General features: G+C 46.3%; 1 protein-coding gene across 1 annotated transcript in view; it reads left to right on the forward strand.

The window, feature by feature from the left end:
- Positions 1 to 17,831, forward strand: part of LOC126284057 (lysosome membrane protein 2) — a 643,741-nt gene that overhangs the window by 13,571 nt on the left and 612,339 nt on the right. The gene's annotated exons all lie outside the window — the stretch shown is intronic.

The raw sequence follows: 17,831 nt of genomic DNA on the forward strand, positions 1-17,831 counted from the left end.
CGATCTCAACATAACACCACCGCCTCTGAATTTTACTGTTGGCTCTACACACACTGGCCGATGGCGTTCACCGGACATTTGCCATAACCACATCCTGCCATCGGATAGCCACATTGTGTACCGTGATTCGTCACTCCACACAACATTTGTCCACTGCTCAATCGTCCAATGTTTATGCTCCTTACACCAAGCGAGGCGTCGTTTGGCGTTTACCAGCGTGATGCGTTGCTTATGAGCAGCCGCTCGACCATGAAATCCAAGTTTTCTCACCTCTCGCCTGTACTTGCACTGGATCCTGATGCAGTTTGGAGTTCCTGTGTGATGGTCTGGATAGATGTCTGCCTATTACACATTACGACCTTCTTCAACTGTCGGTGGTCTCTGTCAGTCAACAGACGAGGTCCGCCTGTACGCATTTGTGCTGTACGAACCCCGTCACGGTTTCACTTCACCATCACATCGGGAACAGTGGACCTAGGGATGTTTAGGAGTGTGGGAATCTCGTGCGTAGACGTATCACACAAGTTACACCCAATCACCTGACCACATTCGAAGTCCTTGAGTTCCGCGGAGCACCCCATTCTGCTGCCAGGATGACTAATGATTACTGAGGTCGTTCATATCGAGTACCTGGCGCTAGGTGGCAGCACATTGCACCTAATATGAAAAACGTATGTTTTTGGAGTGTCCGGATACTTTTGATCACATAGTGTATGTTTCGTATTTGAAGATGACCATCTCTGTAATACATAATCATGGATCCATGTGATCTTCGTGTAAAAATTGATACCGTAGCAGCTGATCGATGCGAGCCGTGCACTCCCGTGACCTGTCAGCACTGGAAGACAAACAATGAACCTTTCCCCCTCTCACACCCTGTAACCCCGCAGTGTCTGCGCTTCTCACTACTCTGCCCCTGAGGTAAGCGGTCAGCTTTACTCAGCTCAAGGCCGAATTCACGAAAGCCATGAAAATTAAGCATATCTTAAAATATTACTGTCTTTATAAGTTCAAAAAATGGCTCTGAGCACTATGGGACTTAACATCTATGGTCATCAGTCCCCTAGAACTTAGAACTACTTAAACCTAACTAACCTAAGGACAGCACACAACACCCAGCCATCACGAGGCAGAGAAAATCCCTGACCCCGCCGGGAACCGAACCCGGGAACCCGGGCGTGGGAAGCGAGAACGCTACGGCACGACCACGAGATGCGGGCTCTATAAGTTTTTCTATTTCTTACTGAGCAGGAAAACTACACTCTTAAGAAGATGCTAGCGTTAGTTGACATTTTATTATTTTGCTTTTAGTTTCTACGTACATATTATTATAAAATATGGCTGAGAACTGCGGACTAGATGAATACATGATTCGTGCCGCATGCAGCCGCGGGCCGCAGTTTGGCGACCACTGCTGTAAGGGTTTAGTTTTTCCCAAGTAAGGAAGGGAACCATAAAAAGAACAAATAGAGTTATTATGTGGATTTCAGTTTAACAATAAATGAAAAATAAAGTTGAATTTGCAATTGGAATCTGATATTTATGTAACACTTCTGTCCAGGCTTGCAGTTCTCCACGTGGGGCCAGATTCATCTGTTACGTATCTCGTAAAGTGGGACGGTTTTCCACTTACTGCCTTTTTATCTATATGGCCGCCGTTTTCTAACCTGTTTATGCTACTGGTTCTCGCTCGTTCAGGACGAAGAGAGGTATGGCAATAACTTCGTTATAGTTCGTTTGTGTTTTACTTCGCAACATAACAAAGGGTATAATCGTCGCTTTCACAGAATTACATTTCAAAACCGCTGGTCGTTTGTGGTTCAACATTATGAGTAAAGAAAAAGTACATGTGGACGAAGGATCATTCAGCTCTGTTAAAGGAAATGTGCTCATAGATAAAGCAGAGACTGAAAAACATCTTTTATTGACCATGCGCCTTAGGCCTTAATTTGGCAATGAAATATCTAAGAAAGTGCGTCTGGAGTATCGCACTGTGGTTGATGGCCCGTGGGAGTAATGGAAGAGACTGAGTCTAAGCGATTCATGATAAGATAACAAACGAGGAGATTATCCGCTGAATACATCTACATCTACATGTACATCATACTCCGCCAGCCAGAGGGTACTTCTGGTACCACTAACTGATTCCCCCTACCTTGTCTCACGAATGGCGTGAGGGAAGAATGATTGCCGGTAAGCCTCTGTATTAGCTCTAATTTATCGCACTTTCCCGTTGTGGTCATTTCGCGAGATGTATGTGGGAGGAAGTAATATGATGTCTCAGCCTTAGCAAAAAGTCGTCTCACAGCATTTCAACAACAAACGTTTCCGTGATGCATGTTGATTTTTATAGAGGAGATTTTCATTCTTCATAAACGTCATAATTGTTAGCATAAAACACATTCCATAATTCTACAACAGATTGACGTCAACGATATAGGTCTATACTTGTACGCATCTGTTCTGTGGGCCTCTTTGACCAAGGGTATGGTGCTAGGTCATGTGTTAAGAGATCAGCGAATCCGCATCTCTTTTTACATCCGTACTCTGCAAACCACAGTGAAGTGAATGTCAGCGTTACCGCATGTCTGAGTTTCTTCCAATTCCAGTTGCTTCTGGAGCGCGGAAAGAATGACTGCCTCAGCAGTATATTCTTGGATTACCCAATCATGAGGGACGTTCTGAAAGGAGGTTTCGTCACTGTTTTTGAAAGGGAGGATGATACACCATGTGACACAAACAAACGCCGTTGCTGGTTCAACGACGGAAGGGTCGTCAGTGGGGGAGGAATGACGCATTCGCAGAGCTCCGAAGAAGAGGGATTGGAAGCAGACCGGCGTGCCCGAGGTTATTCGAGTACAAATCACGATAGCAGACGGACGTAGTGGAAATTCATGCTGTTATCCGGTATGAATGGGCACATGTCTGTCAACAGTCAAAGCCTACAGACCAGGTACGCTGAAAAAGTCGTAAACGATCTGCCCTCAAACCACCAACCTGTAATACTATACATCGCGGAAACACTGCAGCAAATGGAACAACGCAAGATGTTGGACTACGGGCGTGCGAGTTGGACATTGATCAAGCAAACACTCGGTAGCCACATCCCACCTATACACGAAACTAACGAAACGGCATAAATTGACGAGGCAGTAGAAACCCTCACTAACGCCGTCCAGGACGCAATGGCAGGCACCATACCTGATCGCACCTCACAACAACGCAGTGCGGCCCTGCCCCAGGAAATCCTGGGCCTAATCTCAATGAGGAATCGCCTCAGGAGACAATGGCAGCTCACCAGGCGTCCGTACTTCAAACGGCACATTAACAGGCTATAGGGCATCATACACGATAAAATGCAAACACATAGAACACAACAGTGGAACCAGAAACTCGAAGGGCTGAACACCGCACGACCTGGCGTGTGGCAACTAGCCCGACACTTCACCAGGGAGAAAATATATACCCCAACGCTTCAAGGGCCTGACGGACCTGCATACTCAGCGGAAGAGAAAGCAGAGCTAATGGTCCGAACACTCGCAGCGTCATTCACACCGAACCTGGTACCATCAGATCCAGTGTTCACACTTGCTACTGACCAAGAGGTTACACGCATTCTAGCCCAACCATCGCGCGACAACATTCGACATGCTACCACAGCCGAAGTCTTCTGGGCTATAATGCATTCCGCTGCTAGGAAAGGCCCTGGTCATGATGGCATTCAAAACCGTGTCCTCCAGGAGTTCACGGATAAAGCAACTGAGTACCTAACACACATAACGAATGCCATACTAAAACGCCAACACTTCCCCGCCTTTTGGAAGACGGCCAAGGTCCTGATGTTCAGGAAGCAGGGGAAAGACCACAGCCTCCCACAAAATTACCGACCCATCAGCCTTCTGAGCTCTCTCAGTAAGATTGTTGAGAAGGTGATTCTCAAACGCATCACTAGGCACTGCATAACAAATGCCATCCTGAGACCGGAGCAATTCGGCTTCAGGAATCACCACTCCACAACACAACAACTCCTACGGGTCGTTGAACACATAACATATGGCTTCAACATAAGAAAAGCTACAGGGGCGGTGTTCCTGGACATCGAAAATGCTTTCGACCGTCTGTGGCACAACGGCCTCATCCGCAAACTCAGCGACGCGGGATTCCCCGACGGGCTACTGCGTCTAATACACTCATACCTCACAGACAGGAGTTTCAACACTGACGTGCAGGGAAAACAATCAACACCGCACGGTATACACGCGTGAGTACCCCACGGAAGCATCCTAGGGCCCCTACTGTGTAACCCCTACATAAACGATCTCCCAACCACACACAACACAACGATGGCAATCTACGCGGATGACACAGCCATCCTTGCGCAAGATTGGAAACCATCAAACATTACGTCACGCCTACAGACTGCACTCAGAGTGGTCGGAGAAATGGCGTGTTAGAGTAAACGTCGACAAGTGCGAAGCCGTTCTGTTCACTAGAAGACCGAAGCAACTGCGCAAACACCGCTGCTGCAGACCAATACATGCACGTCCAATACGTTTCCGCGAGAAAGTCAAATACCTCGGTGTCTGGCTGGATCGGAAACTACTCTGGGGGGACCACATATAACACATGACCAACCGAGCAAGCGCGAGGCTCAAACAGATCCATCCTATACTCAACAGTCGTAGCACACTGAACAGGAGGGTGTCGAGGTCCATGTACATGACACTTATCCGACCCCTGATGACGTACGCAGCCCCTGTCTGGGGATACGCTGCGCCCACGCGCCTGCGCCGTCTGCAGCTCATACAAAACAAAGTACTCAAAATCATAAGCAATGCTCCACGATACACACGCATCGCGGACCTTCACCGGGGATACCGTCTTGAGACTCTCAAGGAGGTAATCCATAAACTCACCACAAGACTATACAGGAACTCCAGACATTCGCAGAACCCGTTTATTCTGAATCTGGGGAACTACGACCACAACCATAGATGGAAACATAAAAGACCAAAAGACATACTTGTAAGGACATAACATCTATGGCCAAGCATACGCAAACATAACGGTACAGGCGAGCCCCTGCTAATTAGACGCCATTACTGGATATGCAGCTGAAACACGCTGCCGAATAACTGGCACCACACAGGGAAGCTGTACCGCACACTGCATGCAGACAAGCTCCACACATCCCCCACACAGTGAGATGATCTATGGCCGATCTCCCACTACTGTATAACGTTCTTGATTGTTCCAGGAATGTAGCACCTGCAGCAACTGGGACGCATCGCCATCGCTTGTCACGGTAATGATGCATTATACCTATACTAACAAATCCAACGTTGCATGAACTATCGCAGCTAATAAGCCACTACAGCTCTTACTACCCATCCCACTGTCTCAGAGGTTTTTTTCCCACGGCACGAGCCATGGCACTTTTTTCCCTCTGCTCTTCAAATCGCTACCCTCGCTCGCGTTTCGTCCGCTATCTATCACCTGATAGGCCGTGTTAATGCGTAGTCGTACCCAGACGCCCGGACAACATCACAGCCCAGCATCCTGTGATCCACTTACTAGACAACTAACATGTTTACGGAGGTGACAGTAGAACTTTCGGTTTGGTCACCACGTTGGTGCGGGCGTGGAGGGGCCCCATCTCTCTCCATGGCTTGACAAATGGTTGGTCGCTGGTGTGTATGTTGAGACGAGGAAGGTCGAAGTGGGCGTCTCTTCACACCCACGAATGAAAACAAGATTGCTATACAGTACACGGTGTTAGCGGACAGGCGTATAACGGTGTCAGACGTGATGTCCACACTGCCTATTGGCCGCAGCCGGGCCCGTCACGGGCTCCGCGATGTGTTGGGTTACCAAGAAGTATCTACAAGAAGCGTGCTGAGGAACCTGACCCCGGATTATAAGAGCGCAAGAATGGGATTCGGCTGGAGTACTTTGTGCTGTACACGCTTGTTTAGAATCATAAAAGGCGATGAGAGGTGGGTGCAACAGTTTACTCCAGAAACCAAGGCCGTCTCACTTACATGGAGGCATCCAAACAAATGCTGAGGTGGAGCAGGCTGTGCGACAAATTCGCTGAGTTTTACCAGAGTGGTTTCTTCAAACTGATTGCACGCCACGACAAATGTCTCACTGTCGGTGGCAGCTACATCGAAATATAGTGCATGGTGTACAGTTCACGATGCAATGGTGTGCTTGTTTTTTGTAACAAAGTTTCCGTATGAAAAACAATGATGAAATTTACTTTCAAAATTTACTTAGTAGCACTGCACCTTTAAAATTTGTAGGTAGGCTTTTGTGGGATAAATGCTTTCTATCTTCACGCCTTTGCCAGATGCTTTCGTGAGTGAAACAAATCTTTGTGCTGCTCTTCTCTGTATATCTTCAATGTGCCCTGTCGGTCCTATACGCTGTGAGTCTCACACATTTCAACAGTATTCTAAAATGGCGCGCACTATCGATTTTTACGTAGTCTCCTATGTAGAATGAGTGGGTTTTTGCAGTATCCTGCTGTAGAGACGACACTTTTCTCTAGCCTACCACAAAGCGTGCAGTGGCAACGACTGCAGCCACGTCCAGTCTTCCTGAGAAAGAGAGAGTGTCCTAGTGAAATATAATTTGCGTTTCAGATGACAGACTCAGACTGTACGCAAATTTACGAGTCATTTGATATTGGTCATGGGTCACTCCGAATAATATCCCGAATGTCAATGGAATTAATCTTTAATAAATAAAATGTAAATGTCGTGTGACTAGGGCCTCCCGTCGGGTAGACCGTTCGCCGTGTGCAGGTCTTTCGATTTGACGCTACTTCGGCGCCTTGCGCGTCGATGGGGATGAAATGGTGATGATTAGGACAACACAACACCCAGTCCCTTAGCGGAGAAAATCTCCGACCCTGCCGGGAATCGAACCCGGGCCCTTAGGATTTACATTCTGTCACACTGACCACTTTTTTTAGTCTCATTTGGTTCGCTTTTACTCGTTGTGTCTGCTCGTAGCGGACGTCGTAAGACATCCGTTTAAGTTCGTTGATGATCGATTAACACAGTTTTTTTTTATTACAGAGGGCTGCTAACCCTCTGACCGAACACGCTGAGCTACCGCGCCGGCAGCACTCAGCTACCGGGGGCGGACATGTCATATTAGATGGTATCACACTAATTTTTCCCGGTATCGCCGTAGCGTTGCCTAATCAGAGGAATGTTGTCTGGTGGTGGCGGAGGACTTTTTCGAACCTTGTTTGAAGCTATAACGGTAATAATTCCGCAATACCATCTTTTCTGTCTGTCTTTGAACACGCTAATCTCCAAAATCACTAAACGAATTTTCATAAGTTGTAGCAAGTCACCTGAGCATTGTTTGGGGCACCGTATAGGCTATAGCCCACCAAAATCGTATCACGAAAAAAAGTTATTATGATTTAAAATTTAACTAAAACATTCTTGTCTGTCTACCTGAACACACTAATCTCCAAACTACTAGACGGGTTTTTATGCGGTTTTCATGGCTAACTTCAACTCACCCATGGCACCGTATAGACTATTTTCAACGAAATAAGGTCACGAAAAAATGTATTCATACATATTATAAAAATATACGTATGTTCCAGATCTCTTCCAACACACAACTGTACTAAGTTCACCCGAACTTGGTACATATGGAAAGAATCGCTGTGGGGGTCAGAACTACCTACCTATGAAAGGGTGGAGGTGAAAAAAAAGTGTATGCTATAAGGCGACAATACCCATACTTTTTCATGCTGTATTTTAGAATAAGAGCACTTAGTGACATGTAACAAACTTTAAACAAATTTCAAACCTCCAGGAGACTCTTTCTCGCAAAATGATGAAAAGAAAAAAAAAGTTTATCGCTTACTACATTTTGGATGTTTAGTTTCACATCAGTCATGACATTTTAATTTACTACTTCTTTACTACTAACTCTATTCGTGACTCATTGTGTAGACAGTGATCACATGTACCACGGTACGTATCTACAAAGTTATAACTATGCACGAGATATAGTTCGGGGTATGCGACAGCATAAACACTGAGATTCTTATGAAACTACCGCTTCATGCATGTGACGTTTACATGTATTGTTACTAACCTTGACCCGATTTCTATGAAATTTGGTAAGCGATAGCTTGAACACTGAGGAAGAACGTAGGCCACTTGGGAAAGTTTGTAGTACAATGTACTTAATCAGTGGAACAATATTAGGCGAATTAGGGAACAACATTTTCTCTTTGAGAAAGCTATTTACTTTTCGACTGTCGAACTTCATCATACTTCTGGAAATGCTTTTCCTGGTTCGTTTGTACTACGTGATGCGATTCAAATTAGTGAATACAATGCATATAGCATCTTAAATGTGTTTATTTCATACTTCCATACTATTGTTACATATAAGAAGCAGAGAATTTAGTGGCTTACTTTATACATAGTTACAAATCTTCATGAAACACTCTCGCTGACAACCCCCACAAGATGATGAAAGGAAAAAAAGTTGATGGCTTACTACATTTTCGCTGATCATGCAAAAAAATCGTCCCTTGAGACCTGACGTCATGGCGTTTACATTTATTGCTTCTTTGCTACTAACTCTATTCTCAACACATTTATCAGCCAGTATCCACGTAGGCTGCTCAGTGTACCTACAAAACAACGTTGAGGTGACAAAAGTGATGTGACAGCGACATGTGCGTACACAATCTAACGTGCTGAGTGCTCTGGTTTTTTAGTAAACTACCACACCATTTAGCGCGCAAGGATTGCTCTGAAGAGGAACGTATTAAGCCTGTGAACCCAGACCCTGCCAGGTACGTAGATCACAGATATGGCCACTCTTATACAGGTACATCGGAAGAACAGCTGTTGTCGGTGTTCCCAAAATACACTCCTGGGAATGGAAAAAAGAACACATTGACACCGGTGTGTCAGACCCACCATACTTGCTCCGGACACTGCGAGAGGGCTGTACAAGCAATGATCACACGCACGGCACAGCGGACACACCAGGAACCGCGGTGTTGGCCGTCGAATGGCGCTAGCTGCGCAGCATTTGTGCACCGCCGCCGTCAGTGTCAGCCAGTTTGCCGTGGCATACGGAGCTCCATCGCAGTCTTTAACACTGGTAGCAAGCCGCGACAGCGTGGACGTGAACCGTATGTGCAGTTGACGGACTTTGAGCGAGGGCGTATAGTGGGCATGCGGGAGGCCGGGTGGACGTACCGCCGAATTGCTCAACACGTGGGGCGTGAGGTCTCCACAGTACATCGATGTTGTCGCCAGTGGTCGGCGGAAGGTGCACGTGCCCGTCGACCTGGGACCGGACCGCAGCGACGCACGGATGCACGCCAAGACCGTAGGATCCTACGCAGTGCCGTAGGGGACCGCACCGCCACTTCCCAGCAAATTAGGGACACTGTTGCTCCTGGGGTATCGGCGAGGACCATTCGCAACCGTCTCCATGAAGCTGGGCTGCGGTCCCGCACACCGTTAGGCCGTCTTCCGCTCATGCCCCAACATCGTACAGCCCGCCTCCAGTGGTGTCGCGACAGGCGTGAATGGAGGGACGAATGGAGACGTGTCGTCTTCAGCGATGAGAGTCGCTTCTGCCTTGGTGCCAATAATGGTCGTATGCGTGTTTGGCGCCGTGCAGGTGAGCGTCACAATCAGGACTGCATACGACCGAGGCAGAGGCACACAGGGCCAACACCCGGCATCATGGTGTGGGGAGCGATCTCCTACACTGGCCGTACACCTCTGGTGATCGTCGAGGGGACACTGAATAGTGCACGGTACATCCAAACCGTCATCGAACCCATCGTTCTACCATTCCTAGATCGGCAAGGGAACTTGCTGTTCCAACAGGACAATGCACGCCCGCATGTATCCCGTGCCACCCAACGTGCTCTAGAAGGTGTAAGTCAACTACCCTGGCCAGCAAGATCTCCGGATCTGTCCCCCATTGAGCATGTTTGGGACTGGATGAAGCGTCGTCTCACGCGGTCTGCACGTCCAGCACGAACGCTGGTTCAACTGAGGCGCCAGGTGGAAATGGCATGGCAGGCCGTTCCACAGGACTACATCCAGCATTTCTACGATCGTCTCCATGGGAGAATAGCAGCCTGCATTGCTGCGAAAGGTGGATATACACTGTACTAGTGCCGACATTGTGCATGCTCTGTTGCCTGTTATTATGTGCCTGTGGTTCTGTCAGTGTGATCATGTGATGTATCTGACCCCAGGAATGTGTCAATAAAGTTTCCCCTTCCTGGGACAATGAATTCACGGTGTTCTTATTTCAATTTCCAGGAGTGTATGTCGCTGAGGAAGGAATGTCTCTATTTTAGGACAAACAAACACTCTGTTCCCTGTACATCGAAGTTTTTTGTTACATAAAATAGTATACACATTCAGCTTCACGTTGCGAAAGTGTTAATCTTAAGAATATCCTATACAGTCTAGGAAGATCCCGTGCTAAAAACGTAAGGCAAGAAAAGTACAGTCATCAAATTAAAAAAAAACTTAATACGAAAAAATATGACAAAAGTGCAAGTAGAAATCTCAACCGAAATTTCCGTCAGAAATATTCACTCTGGCAATATAAACTAAACTACTGAAGTTGGGCAATGTTTCCTCATTCGAATATAAACCACAGGATGATGTGACAGTCACGAACACGAGGAAATTCTTGCTATCACTCCAGGCTTACGCAGTTCTGAAGTCAAGTACTCTAGTGACCTCAACAGTTAGTATCTCAGCAGCGCGTCATTTACCTTTCGAAATGTGCAGCGACAGTGTTGGAAATATCTGGCTGCCGCGTGCAACGTTTCTTGTACGTGTCAACCTAATAATATTATGCTGGCCTCTGACTGAATTTACCCAGTCGAAAAATACATAAGTTTCCGTGAAGCTGAAGACTGTATGTTTCCATGGGCTAAGACAAAATGCCCAGTATACACTAGCCAAGGCTGGGCAACGTGCACAATATTGTCCTCAAAGTTCTCACAAGAAAACTAGAACTACTCATCTCGTTTCCTCCGCTGTGGAGATCTATGAGGGATTCAACACAAATATGGCTGAAGCAGAGCCTGATGAAACAAAAATGGTCACAGAAAAACCTCTCTCTGCGTCTACGCGCTCTTTAAGGTTCCAGTGCCTCGAGAGCCTCAATTTTACTATAAAAATGAACTCATTTATCTGCAAACAAATTAGGAAGGAACTATTAATATCATTTACACGAAAGTCATGTATGTGCCCATTGCTCACTGCACTCCTCAGAATGGAAATGAAGATATTTACATCCGAAGTATGGCATGTGCCATATCGATTTCTGTGTCGTGGAGAATCGCATTTCAGGTGCTAAAATATCCTCCAACCTTACAACAGATGACGGTAGTATCACGTACACAAGTTAAAAAAGGGCAGGTCATTGGCGGAGCTGTCATTTGTACTCAGACGATTCATGTGAAAGTGTTTCCGACGTGATTATGGACACACACCGGGAATTATTAGTAACAAAAAAATGGTTCAAATGGCTCTGAGCACTATGGTACTCAACTGCTGTGGCCATTAGTCCCCTAGAACTTAGAACTACTTAAACCTAACTAACCTAGGAACATCACACACATCCATGCCCGAGGCAGGATTCGAACCTGCGACCGTAGCAGTCGCACGGTTCCGGACTGCGCGCGTAGAATCGCGAGACCACCGCGGCCGGCTCTTAGTAACAGACTTTGAACAGGGGATGATAGTTGGAGGAGGACGTATGGGACATTCCATTACAGAAATCGTTAGGGAATTCAATCTTTCGGGATCCACAGTGTCAAGGATGTGCCGAGAACACCAAATTTAGCGCATTACCTCTCATCACGGACAATGCAGTGGCCGACGGCCTTCCCTTAACGACCGACAGCTGCTGCATTTGCGATAACTGCAGAAATCAATGCGAGACATGCGACGAAAATATCCATTAGGACAGTGCGGTGATGCTTAGATGTAATGGACTATGGCAGTATCAGCACGGTATAGCCTGCAGTGTCTGTCCTGGGCTCGTGTTCACATCCATTGGACCTTAGACGACTGGAAAACCACTGCCTGATCAAGTGAGTCCCGATATCAGGGGAAGAAATCCAGTGTGCACTCCGTGTGCATTCCGGGAGGAGTCATTCCTGATGTGGAAAGGGTCCTTCCGGATGCCATGAAGAGCACAGGGTGCAGCCAGCTGCAGGTGGTGGCACATGTCGGCACTAATGACGTGTGTCGCTTTGGATCTGAGGAAATTCTCTCTGGATTCCAGCGGCTATCTGATTTGGTGAAGGCTGCCGGTCTTGCTTACGAGATGAAGGCAGAGGTCACCATCTGCAGCATCGTTGACAGAACCGACTGCGGACCTTTGGTGCAGAGCCGGGTGGAGGGTCTGAATCAGAGGCTCAGACGGTTTTGCGACCGTATTGGCTGCAGATTCCTAGACTTGCGCCATAGGGTGGTGGGGTTTCGGGTTCCGCTGAATAGGTCAGGAGTTCACTACACTCAGCTGGCGGCTACACGGGTAGCGGAGGCTGTGTGGCGTGGACTGGGCGGTTTTTTAGGTTAGAAGGCCTCGGGAAAGTGCGGGATGGGCTGCAATGTCAAAGGGTGCTTGGCAATTACAGGACGTGCTTGGATCAAGGAACAGTCGGAATTTTAGTTGTAAATTGTTGTAGTTGCGCTGGAAAAGTTCCTGAGCTTCAAGCGCTAATAGAAAGCACAGAAGCTGATATCGTTATAGGTACAGAAAGCTAGCTAAAGCCGGAAATAAGTTCTGCAGAAATTTTTACGAAGTCTCAGACGGTGTTCAGGAAAGATAGATTAGGCAGAATTGGTGGTGGAGTGTTTGTGTCTGTCAGTAGTGGTTTATCTTGTAGTGAAGTCGAAGTAGATACTCCGTGCGAATTGGTGTGGGTGGAGGTTATACTTAACAGCCGAATTAAGTTAATAATTGGCTCCTTCTACCGACCCCCAGACTCCGATGATACAGTTGCGGAACAGTTCAGAGAAAGTTTGAGTCTCGTAACAAATAAATACCCCACTCATACGGTTATAGTTGGTGGGGACTTCAACCTACCCTCGGTATGTTGGCAAAAATACTTGTTCAAAACCGGTGATAGACAGAAAACGTCTTCCGAGATTGTCCTAAATGCATTCTCCGAAAATTATTTCGAGCAGTTAGTCCACGAACCCACGCGAATTGTAAATGGTTGCGAAAACACACTTACCTCTTGGCCACAAACAATCCAGAGCTGATAGAGAGCATCATGACTGATACAGGGATTAGTGATCACAAGGTCATTGTAGCTAGGCTCAATACCATTTCTTCCAAATCCATCAGAAACAAACACAAAATAATTTTATTTAAAAAAGCGGATAAAGTGCCACTAGAAGCCTTCCTAAAAGACAATTTCCATTCCTTCCGAACTGACTATGCGAATGTAGACGAGATGTGGCTCAAATTCAAAGATATAGTAGCAACAGCAATTGACATATTCATACCTCATAAATTGGTAAGAGATGGAACGGATCCCCCGTGGTACACAAAAAAGGTCCGAACGCTGTTGCAGAGGCAACGGAAAAAGCATGCGAAGTTCAGAAGAACGCGAAATCCTGAAGATGGGCGAAAATTTACAGACGCGCGAAATTTGGCACGTACTTCGATGCGAGATGCCTTTAATAGGTTCCACAACGAAACATTGTCTCGAAATTTGGTAGAAAATCCGAAGAAATTCTGGTCGTATGTAAAGTACACAAGCGGCAAGACGCAGTCAATACCTTCGCTGCGCAGTGCCGATGGTACTGTTATCGACGACTGTGCCGCTAAAGCGGAGTTATTGAACGCAGTTTTCCGAAATTCCTTCACCAGGGAAGACGAATGGAATATTCCAGAATTTGAAACACGAACATCTGCTAGCATGAGTTTCTTAGAAGTAGATACCTTAGGGGTTGCGAAGCAACTCAAATCGCTTGATACGGGCAAGTCTTCAGGTCCAGATTGTATACCGATTAGGTTCCTTTCAGATTACGCTGATACTATAGCTCCCTACTTAGCACTCATATACAACCGCTCGCTCACCGATAGATCTGTACCTACAGATTGGAAAATTGCGCAGGTCGCACCAAGAAGGGTAGTAGGAGTAATCCATTTAACTACAGACCTATATCATTGACGTCGGTTTGCAGTAGGGTTTTGGAGTATATACCGTATTCAAACATTATGAATCACCTCGAAGGGAACGATCTATTGACACGTAATCAGCATGGCTTCAGAAAACATCGCTCTTGTGCAAGGCAGCTAGCTCTTTATTCGCACGAAGTAATGGCCGCTATCGACAGGGGATCTCAAGTTGATTCCGTATTTCTAGATTTCCGGAAAGCTTTTGACACCGTTCCTCACAAGCGACTTCTAATCAAGCTGCGGAGCTATGGGGTATCGTCTCAGTTGTGCGACTGGATTCGTGATTTCCTGTCAGGAAGGTCGCAGTTCGTAGTAATAGACGGCAAATCATCGAGTAAAACTGAAGTGATATCAGGTGTTCCCCAGGGAAGCGTCCTGGGACCTCTACTGTTCCTGATCTATGTAAATGACCTGGGTGACAATCTGAGCAGTTCTCTTAGACTGTTCGCAGATGATGCTGTAATTTACCGTCTAGTAAGGTCATCCGAAGACCAGTATCAGCTGCAAAGCGATTTAGAAAAGATTAGTGTATGGTGTGTCAGGTGGCAGTTGACGCTAAATAACGAAAAGTGTGAGATGATCCACATGAGTTCCAAAAGAAATCCGTTGGAATTCGATTACTCGATAAATAGTACAATTCTCAAGGCTGTCAATTCAACTAAGTACCTGGGTGTTAAAATTACGAACAACTTCAGTTGGAAGGACCACATAGATAATATTGTCGGGAAGGCGAGCCAAAGTTTGCGTTTCATTGGCAGGACACTTAGAAGATGCAACAAGTCCACTAAAGAGACAGCTTACACTACACTCGTTCGTCCTCTGTTAGAATATTGCTGCGCGGTGTGGGATCCTTACCAGGTGGGATTGACGGAGGACATCGAGAGGGTGCAAAGAAGGGCAGCTCGTTTTGTATTATCGCGTTATAGGGGAGAGAGTGTGGCAGATATGATACACGAGTTGGGATGGAAGTCATTACAGCATAGACGTTTATCCTCGCGGCGAGACCTTTTTACGAAATTTCAGTCACCAACTTTCTCTTCCGAATGCGAAAATATTTTGTTGAGCCCAACCTACATAGGTAGGAATGATCATCAAAATAAAATAAGAGAAATCAGAGCTCGAACAGAAAGGTTTAGGTGTTCGTTTTTCCCGCTCGCTGTTCGGGAGTGGAATAGTAGAGAGATAGTATGATTGTGGTTCGATGAACCCTCTGCCAAGCACTTAAATGTGAATTGCAGAGTAGTGATGTAGATGTAGATGTAGATGTAGATGGTAAGGTCTGATAGTAGGGTACGAGTGTGGCGCAGAGCCTATGAAGCAATGGACTCACGTTGTCAAGAAAGCACTGAAAAAGACGGTGATGGCTCCATAATGGTATGTGCTGTGTTTGCATAGAATGGACCTGGTCCTCTGCTCCAAGTGAACCGATCATTGACTAGAAATGATTATATTCGGCTACTTGGAGTCAGTTTGCAGCCTTCATGAACTTCATGCTTCCAAACAACGATGGATATTGTCACGTAGAAGAAGGTGTAATTGGATGAATGACGAACACTAACTTCACTTAACGAAGGTTTATTCAGCACTAGCACATACAAGAGTGCGATGGGAACTGCCTCCGGCCAGAGCACATGCGGTATATATACAGTTTCAAAACATTCCAGTCCAATGATTCTTGACATTTGTAGATACTCCTACAATGTACTCGAACCGAATATAGAAAAATTTTACAGTTCTGGTGAGTTTTGAACTAACGACCCGCCATGCAACCGTCTAGTATCATAACCACTACACCTCGGTGACCGTGCTGCTTAGCGCCTGCTGTACAATATTTTAAGGATGACAATGCTCCATGTCACCGGGCCACAATTGTTCGTCATTGGTTTGGAGAACATTCTGGACAATTCGAGCGAATGATCTGGCTCCCCCTCGATCATTTATGGGACATAATCCCAGTTCCTGCACAAAATCCTGTACCGACAACATTTTCGCAATTATGAACGGCTGCAGAAGCAGCATGGTTCAATATTCCTGCAGGGGACTTCCAACAACTTGTGCAGCCTATCCCACTTCGAATTGCTGCACTACGCGAGACAAAAGAACGTCTGACATGACAGTAGGAGGTATCGCGTGACTTCTGTTATCTCAGTGTGTAGCACTATACTGGACAGAGTTCACGAGACATGATGGGAAGGAGGAGATGGACAAAGAGAGGGGGAGGAGGGGTAGCAGATGACAGAGAGAGGGACGGGGAGAGATGAAGTAATAGAATAGAAATATATACGTACCAGGGCAACGCCAGGTACTCGGCTAGTTATTAATAACAATTCCCAAATTGGCCACTAGTCACAGAAGCTGGTCGAACTGTTACTTTGACTATCCTGCCACGGCTTCACCGTGGCGCAGAGACTCTAGTCTGTTCCACTCTTTCACATAACTGCAACCATTCCTGCAACCCAACGTCTGAACCAAGAGTCCATGCGTTACTGAGCGGAACAGATCCTAACTTTCTCCCTGTTGAGGTTGATCACTGCGCTCTTTTTCCCGGCAGGCGTATACTGAGGTGCAGCGCCCACAGTAACAAAACTGACGAGAGAGCTCCTATCGTCCTCAGTCTTTTGCAGTTCTTGTTTGGAGTTCGTTCGTGATCTTCAATAGCGCAGGTGTTGCCGCAGTTTGTACGTCCTTGTGTATGCTTACAGTGCTTAATAGCAACCATGGACACCATAGCTCGGGTTAGTACTGTTTCGCATCCACTTTAATGCAACCGATACTGTTTCAGTCGTTAATCATAGAAATTCAACGGTTTGGATCTCAATCGGTGGATGCGATGAACCTATCGATGCTTTTGTAATAGTACTTTGTACTGTCCCAGCCCGGGCTTCAATTTCCTCAGTTTCCGTGACTATCATTTTGACGATCTCGTAGAGTACTCTTTCTCTGATCAGGAGCTGGACGTGTTATCAGAACGATCGTTTATGTTGCAATTATTTTTTTCTTTCTTTTGTCCTGCAGCAAGACTTTTCAGGCTAAGTTGATCAACTGCCTGTGGATAAGTTGTAATTAACTTGTAACAGGCTACGTCGCCTTTTTCATTTTTTTTACTAGTATATGCAAGTATTTATCAGATCTGTCGAGCTTCTGGCCTGTAAAATTTCTCGGTTTCCTCCTAGAACGATTTCATTTAGCAACCAGATGCGGTCCGATGCCGGCCGCGATCAAGACGGAATTAAATTAGCAGGCAAGGCTAAGTGTACCTGTTACTGGGAAGAGGGAAAGCAGTTTTTCATGTACTATCTGTATCGCTACGTTCTTGTAACAGAATACAGCAGCATCTAGACAACTGTCGCCCGTGACAGGAATCTGCTTTAGCTACGATGTTATAGTCATAGGATGTTACTTGATTCGCAGACGGGTTGTTATCTGGAAAAGGATGCAATGGGGATCACCACCCCTAACAGCATGATCAAAATTCTTGTATGCCTTTAGTAATTTGCGCCAAAGTTGATCACAAATGACTTACGAATTGGAATAAAATATCGCAGGGATAAGACACTCCTAAATTCCCAGGATCGGGGATGGATTCACAGTTA

Source organism: Schistocerca gregaria, chromosome 8 (genome assembly GCF_023897955.1).
Source record: "Schistocerca gregaria isolate iqSchGreg1 chromosome 8, iqSchGreg1.2, whole genome shotgun sequence".
NCBI classification, from domain to species: Eukaryota; Metazoa; Arthropoda; class Insecta; order Orthoptera; family Acrididae; genus Schistocerca; species Schistocerca gregaria.